The following is a 9250-nucleotide window of genomic DNA, read 5'->3' on the forward strand; positions in this document are numbered from 1 at the left end:
CAACCTGTAGCAGACGTCTAAACACTTGCTCGTTAGTGTGTTAAGTTTCGTTGAGCCGGCTGGGTGAGAATTTGGTAGAAACCCAGCCCACTTTTCAAGCAGTCTCTAAGTATCTCTAGGAGTCTCTCTGTGTATCTCTATGAGTCTCTCTATGTATCTCTATGAGTCTCTCTATGTATCTCTATGATTCCCTCTGTGTATCTCTATGAGTCTCTCTATGTACAGTGAGGGAAAAAAGTATTTGATCCCCTGCTGATTTTGTACGTTTGCCCACTGACAAAGAAATGATCAGTATATAATTTTAATGGTAGGTTTATTTGAACAGTGAGTGACAGAATAACAACAACAAAATCCAGAAAAACGCATGTCAAAAATTGTATAAATTGATTTGCATTTTAATGAGGGAAATAATTCTTTGACCCCCTCTCAATCAGAAAGATGTCTGGCTCCCAGGTATCTTTTATACAGGTAATAAGCTGAGATTAGGAGCACACTCTTAAAGGGAGTGCTCCTAATCTCAGCTTGTTACCTGTGTAAAATACACCTGTCCACAGAAACAATCAATCAGATTACAAACTCTCCACCATGGCCAAGACCAAAGAGCTCTCCAAGGATGTCAGGGACAAGATTGTAGACCTACACATAACTGGAATGGGCAACAAGACCATTGACAAGTAGCTTGGTGAGGTGTCAACAGTTGGTGCGATTATTCGCAAATGGAAGAAACACAAAAGAACTGTCAATCTCCCTCGGCCTGGGGCTTCATGCAAGATCTCACCTCGTGGAGTTGCAATGATCATGAGAATGGTGAGGAATCAGGCCAGAACTACACGGGAGGATCTTGTCAATGATCTCAAAGCAGCTGGGACCATAGTCACCAAGAAAACAATTGGTAACACACTATGCCGTGAAGGACTGAAATCCTTTCTAGATTTGAAGCGTTCGTGACTGCAAGGATCCATACTCTTTGGTTCTATTCGGTAAAGTCACGTAGTTAAAAAATAAAACAACCAAAATCACGACGTTTCGGCCACAACACAAAAGGACACTTGTGTTGTGGCCGAAAAGTCGTGATTTTTGTTGTTTTATTTTTTACCCACGTGACTTTACCGAATAGAACCAAAGAGTATGGATCCTTGCAGTCACAAACGCTTCAAATCTAGAATTGATAGCCTCTACGGGGAGGGTTTTCACCTATCTGTTAGAGCTTTTAACAGACGAGACAAGAAGTCACAGCTCATCGAGACGCTAACCTTCCTCAAAAGATGCCGCGACCACAAGGTAATACCCATCGCCGTCACACTCACTTCTGCTGCTGTGTCCTCACCGAATTCTAAACAGATTCACACAGCTTAAAGGACGCGACCTGGGCTTGGCTGTCTTCACTCCAACGCTGTCCTCTGGACAGTACAGTCCCTTCACCTGATGAAGGCCACTTGTGTTGTGGCCGAAACGTCGTGATTTTTGTTGTTTTATTTTTTACCTACGTGACTTTACCGAATAGGACTGAAATCATGCAGCGCCCGCAAGGTCCCCCTGCTCAAGAAAGCACATATACATGCCCGTCTGAAGTTTGCCAATGAACATCTGAATGATTCAGAGGACAACTGGGTGAAAGTGTTGTGGTCAGATGAGACCAAAATGGAGCTATTTGGCATCAACTCAACTCGCCCTGTTTGGAGGAGGAGGAATGCTGCCTATGACCCCAAGAACACCATCCCCACCGTCAAAAATGGAGGTGGAAACATTATGCTTTGGGGGTGTTTTTCTGCTAAGGGGACAGGACAACTTCACCGCATCAAAGGGACGATGGACGGGGCCATGTACCGTCAAATCTTGGGTGAGAACCTCCTTCCCTCAGCCAGGGCATTGAAAATGGGTCGTGGATGGGTATTCCAGCATGACAATGACCCAAAACACACGGCCAAGGCAACAAAGGAGTGGCTCAAGAAGAAGCACATTAAGGTCCTGGAGTGGCCTAGCCAGTCTCCAGACCTTAATTTCATAGAAAAACTGTGGAGGGAGCTGAAGGTTCGAGTTGCCAAACGTCAGCCTCGAAACCTTAATGACTTGGAGATCTGCAAAGAGGAGTGGGAACAAAATCCCTCCTGAGATGTGTGCAAACCTGGTGGCCAACTACAAGAAACGTCTGACCTCTGTGATTGCCAACAAGCGTTTTGCCACCAAGTACTAAGTCATGTTTTGCAGAGGGGTCAAATACTTATTTCCCTGATTAAAATGCAAATCAATTTATAACATTTTTACATGCGTTTTTCTGGATTTTTGTTGTTGTTATTCTGTCTCTCACTGTTCAAATAAACCTACCATTAAAATTATAGACTGATCATTTATTTGTCAGTCAGCAAACGTACAAAATCAGCAGGGGATCAAATACTTGTTCCCTCACTGTATCTCTGTGAGTCTCTATACATCGCTATGTATCTCTATGAGTCTCTCTATGTATCTCTATGAGTTTCCATACATCGCTATGTATCTCTATGAGTCTCTCTATGTATCTGTATGAGTCTCTATATATCTCTGTACATCGCTATGTATCTCTATGCGTCTCTCTATGTATCTCTATGAGTCTCTCTGTATCTCTATGCGTCTCTCTATGTATATGAGTCTCTCTGTATCTCTATGAGTCTCTCTATGTATCTGTATGAGTCTCTATGTATCTCTGTACATCGCTATGTATCTCTATGCGTCTCTCTATGTATCTCTGAGTCTCTCTGTGTATCTCTGAGTCTCTCTATGTATATGTATGAGTCTCTATGTATCTCTGTACATCGCTATGTATCTCTATGCGTCTCTCTATGTATCTCTGCGTCTCTCTGTGTATCTCTATGAGTCTCTCTGTGTATCTCTGAGTCTCTCTGTGTATCTCTATGAGTCTATGTATCTCTGAATCTCTATACATCGCTATGTATCTCTATGCATCTCTATATGTATCTCTGAGTCTCTCTGTGTATCTCTGAGTCTCTCTATGTATCTCTGAATCTCTATACATCGCTATGTATCTCTATACATCGCTATGTGTCTCTGAGTCTGTGTATCTCTATGAGTCTCTCTATGTATCTCTATGAGTCTCTCTGTGTATCTCTATGAGTCTCTCTATGTATCTCTATGAGTCTCTATACATCGCTATGTATCTCTATGAGTCTCTCTATGTTAGTTAATTTACTTATTAAGTTTGTTGATAGAACTGGGCCAGGACTGGGAAAAAACTAGCCCACTTTTCACAAATCCTCTATGCATAGCTGGGTGTCTCTATGAGTCCCTCTCTGTGTGTTACTTCATTTATTTGATGTGTTGAGCCAACTGGGCATAATTGGTAAATAAACCTAACCCATTTTAACCCAGGCAACCGTGAAATATTTACCTTACGGACCCGGTCGGACCAGTTTGGGAATGTAAAATCCACGGACGTCAGAACTCGGCACACAAACACGAACTCGCGTGCATTTCATGGGAGGTGCTCTAAATAGACTGCAATGTACTGGGTGTGTCCGAAAATGAATACTGTATACCGAGAAACGGAACGTTAAATAGTTTGTTATTCAATTAAACACGCAGTAGCAGTACTAATCAGGATTATAAGTTGTTTTCATTTTTTATTTTTATTTTTCTACCTACGTGACTTTACCGAAAAAAACAAAGAGTATGGATCCTTGCAGTCACGAAAACATCAAATCTAGAATTGTATAAGTGTTGTAGTGTACAGTGCAGTGTATAGTGGATGCAGTCGCAGTGCATAGTGTAGTGTATAGTGTGTAGTAGTATATCGTGTAATATATAGTATAGTGTGTAGTTCTGTACTGTATAGCATAGTACGGCATGTTGTGTTCGTATGTTGAACTTCTTTCGCACCATACGTAGCCCACCGTATTACTCGGAGGTGCGGGGGCGTCAAGAAACTATGGGTATCTGTGTGAGTCTTTGGGTATCTGTGTGAATCTATGTATGTGGAGCGTCGGACCTTCATGATGGTTTGCGGGTCCGAGTAAAACTACGTGGCCGGGAGTCTGAGCCATTCTCTGTACACCTTGGGGTGCGACAGGGATGTCCTCGGGCTCCCACATTATTGAACATCTATTTCGACCACGTAGTTCGTGAAGCCTTCAGTAGCTGTACCGGAGGAATTTCCATCTGGTACAGATACAATGGTAGGCTGATCGATGCCCGAATGCGGTCAAGGGATGGCTCCCTATTGGTCAACCACATTATGTATGCCGACGACCTGGTAATTGCAGCTCACTCAGAGGAGGAGTTGGAGGCGCTGCTGCTGAAACTGCAGTGTGCCACTAAGAGGTGGGATTTACCATCAGCCCCACCAAAACGAAGCACCTGCCTGGGTATTTTGTACCATTGGGCACTCCACCTCCACAACTCCCAATTGGTGATGGGGCAGTTGTAGAGAGATTGGAGAGTTTCCCATACTTGGGCAGTGTGCTTATGACCGGCTCCGGTTTAACAGCAGAGGTCTCACTCCGAATCAGTCGAGCGGCATTATCTTTTCATCGGTTGCGTGACGCTGTGTGGAAACTGCCTGGTCTGTCGCTCCGCACGAAGCTTTGGGTCTTCTCGGCCACAGTCATTCCCTCCCTTCTCTATGCTTACGAAATGTGGACCCCCCCTAATGAACATCTTCGCCGATTAGAAACATTTAGGCTGGCCTGCCTATCATCAATCCTGGGTTTAACCAGGCTGGATTGTGTGAGCTCACAAATCCTCGAAAGATCTGGACAAATTCCCATCGGTGAGCACCTCAGGCAGGCAAGGCTGCATTGGCTGGGCCATGTAGCCCGCATGCCCAATCAACTTTTCGGCCGGATTGAGGGGGCTAAACGGGCGCGGCACGGGCTAGAGAAGAGATGGAGTGACATGGTACAGGAGGATGTGGAGTTGAGTGGACTTGCCGATGACTGGTACCAGCGGTGTCAAGATCGGCCTCTGTGGAGGAGGCTCGTGAAGGACGCTACTGGGCAGTTGGAGGCAGTCACCCTCCAACAGCAACAGAGGGCGGAGGAGCGATGCTCACAACAAAGAGCAGAGCGCCGGGTGGCTAAAGCACAGCAAGTTGGCACAGTAGGGGGCACAGGTGGTGCATCAGCCAGTCATCTCGGGCATCTCAGTCAGTCGACCCGTGGCACCTGGGTTTGCCCCGTGACCTCCTGCCAGCGGGCGTTTGATGCTTCATGTGGCCTCAAGGTGCACATGGCCTGGTGGCACAAGCGTCGTGGTGACGTCACCGCCACTTAGTGGCGAATGGCGGTTGTTATAGCGTCGGAAATGCGTATGCACACACCTGTATCCACTTGCCTGCAGTTACAGCCAGAGATCTGTAGAGGGTGCCAGCCTGTACAAGGGGATAGAGAGAGAGAGCCGGACCCTTGTGAGGCTGGGTTCCCCTCCCCTACCCCAGGTGGGGGGCTGGGGGGGCTTCTAGGATCCTCTGGAAGGTTCCAGAAAAGGGGCGGTAGCGGGGGCGGAGAGTCCCCTGGAGGTGTATAAAAGGGGCAACTCAAGCACAGCTTGGGGCAGTGCTATGGAAGACGAAGGCAGAAGCCTGAAGACTGAAAAGCAGCTAGGTTCGGACCCTGGTACCTTGAGCCCGACGTCCTTGTAAGGGCCGGGCCGAGCTTGGACCAGTGGTCAGGACCCGTACCTTGGCTGGGTCGGGTCAGAATAGCCTCCCTAGCTAGGACCCTGGGATCTCGAACTTGACATCCTTGTGAGGGCCGGACCGAACTTGGACCAGTGGTCGGGACCCGTACCTTGGCTGGGTCGGGTCAGTTGGCCTCCCCTAGGTCACAGATAGCCGGAGGGCTGAGAGCCAGGTTACCCAGTGTGAGGACACGCTAGCCTGGAGGCTGTATCTCCCTAGATGGGGGAAGTTAAGGGAGTTCTGTAATAAGTTACAATAAACCGTGTTGCCTCTAAAAAGACGTCTCAAGTCTCCATAAGAACTCACTACATATGTGTAGTGACTGACTCAGAGATAAAAAGAGTAGGGGGCACTGTTTATTAAAACGGCCTTAACAGTTAACACTTGGTAACTATGGTTCCCAGTCAGGACAGCTGGTAGACTGCCTGACTGGTGACGCCGAGATGACGTTGAAGACTCCAGCAGGATGACGGGATCCCACTCCAAACTACAGCCCCGAGGTCCCCTCCCGGCGCCCCTCTTATACTGTCAGCATGGCCTGGCTCCGCCCCCGGTCACGCCCCCTCGCGGAACCTACTAGCGGGTTCTTGATGTGCCCCTCCCGTAACCTTTCGCATAGATAACTCTCCGGTTTATCAGATCCCCTTCCCTGCCAGCCCTATGCTGCTACGTGACCGATTCTATGTCACTACACAAGCATGACGGCCATCACAAAGGCACAAAGTTTCACAGACACAGGCTGCAATAGTTTAACAGCAGGGGGCGATGTTGCTGTGCAATTTGTGGATACATTTTTACATTCTAGATTTGAAGCTTTCGTGACTGCAAGGATTCATACTCTTTGTTATTTTCGGTAAAGTCACGTAGATAAAACAAAATCTAAATAAAGATAACAAATAAATAAAATCACGACATTTCAGAGGCAACACAAGCTTCCGTCTTCAGGTGGAACAGTTATAGCAAGATAGCTGCAGCAAGTGGTGAGCTCTGAGACCCTCGAGCTTATATTCAGGTTAAGGTGGTGGGGGGGGGGGAGCCAACCAAGGAACGACGACGAGGGTAAGTTAATCCGTCTTTTGTTATGTTGAGGGTTCGGGGGAAGCGGTGGTTCACTGCACGGGGGCAATGAAAAATGGTAAAAAAGGATGTGCGCTTATAAGGTAGCTGAAGTTTTGACTTGGTTTATGACATCTTTCCAGTGGTTGCTTATTTTAAAACCATCCTCTCGGTTGAAGTTGTGTCTTTGTTTGTATATCTGGATGGCTTCATGGACAAATCTTTGGTAATAACCGGAAGGTTTGCATAGTACTTTGGTATCGGAGAAAACAATGTCATGAGAACCCGCTGTGTTGAGACAATGATCAGCCACGGCAGAAGAATTCGTTCTGATTTGTGCTCGCGAATTCGGTCAGAAATATGTCGTTTCATCTTCCCGATATAGCAGTCACCACAGATACAACTCAATTTGTAAACACCGGGGTACTCTAAGTCAGGAATGATATCCTTTACGGATGGGATCAGATTACGGATTTTGTGTACTGTATCGAACCGAACCTGGATCTTGTGTTTGTTTAGAATTTTGGAAATCCTTTTAGTGACGCCTGCTATGTATGGCAGTGTGATGATTTTGATCGGAGTGTCAATTGGTTGCTTCTGTATGGTAGGAGAAACAGCTTGGCGGATGATACGGTCAGAGTAACCGTTCATCTTGAGGGCTAGATGTACGTGTTTCAATTCACTGGTCAGGTGGTGTTGGTCAGAAATGCAAGTGTACATTTTTACACTTAGAAAATGTGGACAATGTAGCCGGTAGAGACCGACCGAAATTCGGTTTTGGTTTCAGCGCTGAAAGGTGGCAAATGGCCTTTTTCGGCATACTTTCGGTTTCGGCCGAAAGTAAATGTTTAACTTTCGGTTTATTTTCGGTTTCGCCCGACACTGATATTGACTTTCGGTCGTCAACCAAGGATCTATTTTAGAATATAACGCTAGTTCTACGTCTATCTCTCTTGCTATCGGCCGGTCAGTCGGCGCTAGGCAATCCTATGTGATAGGCTGCAAATACATACACGTCAGCATTGTATGTAATGGTACAGATTCGGGATTAATAAAGTACAACCATAACCACAATCATATAAACAGAAATCTATTTTATAGCAATATACTGGGGGTGACATTTTGAGCATATTTAATTATGGGGGGTATGTGTCCCCACCAATATATATTATTATTATTACTACGGCTTTGTGTCAGGGGATCTTTGACGTCCACTCTGAATCAAACGGAGCGTATAATTGCACACACCCACAGTAATGACCAGGACGGCCTGCCGGATTCAAACTGCCAACCTCCCCAACAAGTGGTGAACGCGCTGCTGCTGGGCCCAGTCACGTTCACGATGATCTCCTGTGACATCCCTTGATTGTTGTTTACGTGGCCATTACTTTATGCCACATGCGCCAAGCCAGTGTTCCTAACCCTTGCTTCAATCAGTAGGGAAAGCAAACTCAGACAAATATTATACACAATTACCTTTTTAGTCTGAGGAACTCGATCTACAGTCGACCCTTCTGCATCGCGACTTTCCCCATGGCGGTTTCGATAAATTGCGGGGTCGGCATAAGAAGTAAAATGGGAATTATTTGGGAGTTTTGCGAAAGCCGCAGACGACATGTGAAGGCCAGCAGACGACACACAAAAAGTTTAGTAACTCATACATGAATAAAATATATGTACAGTACTGTATAATATTAATGTAGCAGGTGCTCGCTTCGTTTGCCAAGGAGACCAAGGGGACATCGCAGGGGGCCTGTGCCCCTAACCCCCGCTATGTGGAAGAGTCGACCGTACATTGAAATTATTAATGCACTTTACTCCAAAGCAAATATTTTAATAAAGTTAGGTATTGAACAATCAAACTATATTAAAGCAGCAGCACAGTGTTTGACACAATATCGAGTAAAATGCAATTCATGGTAAATTAAACAGGTGATATTTTCCAATTTAAGTTTATTTTAATATATATGAGGTAGTGGGAACAGGATTCTCTGACAAGCTGAAAAGGATGCAAAAAAACGTGGAAAGGTGTCACATTGACAATTACACTGAGAGACAGACAGGAACACGTAGAGTAGAGAACACACACAGGGTAGATTTATCACGTTTATCTCCATCCACCAGCGGATAAGACCATGATTATTATTAAATTGAAAGACGTAAACACGTGGATTCGATTATATTTGCAGGGTAGAGACACCATCCTCACGTTGATCTCCATCCAGGAGTGGATATACCACGATGATGATGACAGAGAGATGCATGCATAGGATCACAGCGAGGAACACGTGGATTAGACGACTCACAGAGGCAGGGCCGAAATAAAGTAACGAGTGGGCTCAGGCTGATAGGGGGGTTACAGCCTAAGTATGCATTACATACAGGACAAAAAAACGAAGTATTTGCCAATGTTAAAATTGACACATTTATTCGACTCAAGGTCATACAAACAAAACAAGTTTAGCTCATAGCTGTAGCAAAGTCGTGCGTGAGTGATGCCATCGTAATGCAGAGATCCTGGGCCCA

This window comes from Petromyzon marinus, chromosome 83 (genome assembly GCF_048934315.1).
Source record: "Petromyzon marinus isolate PM22_M1 ecotype Great Lakes invasive population chromosome 83, UKy_Petmar_22M1.pri1.0, whole genome shotgun sequence".
Lineage (NCBI taxonomy): Eukaryota > Metazoa > Chordata > Hyperoartia > Petromyzontiformes > Petromyzontidae > Petromyzon > Petromyzon marinus.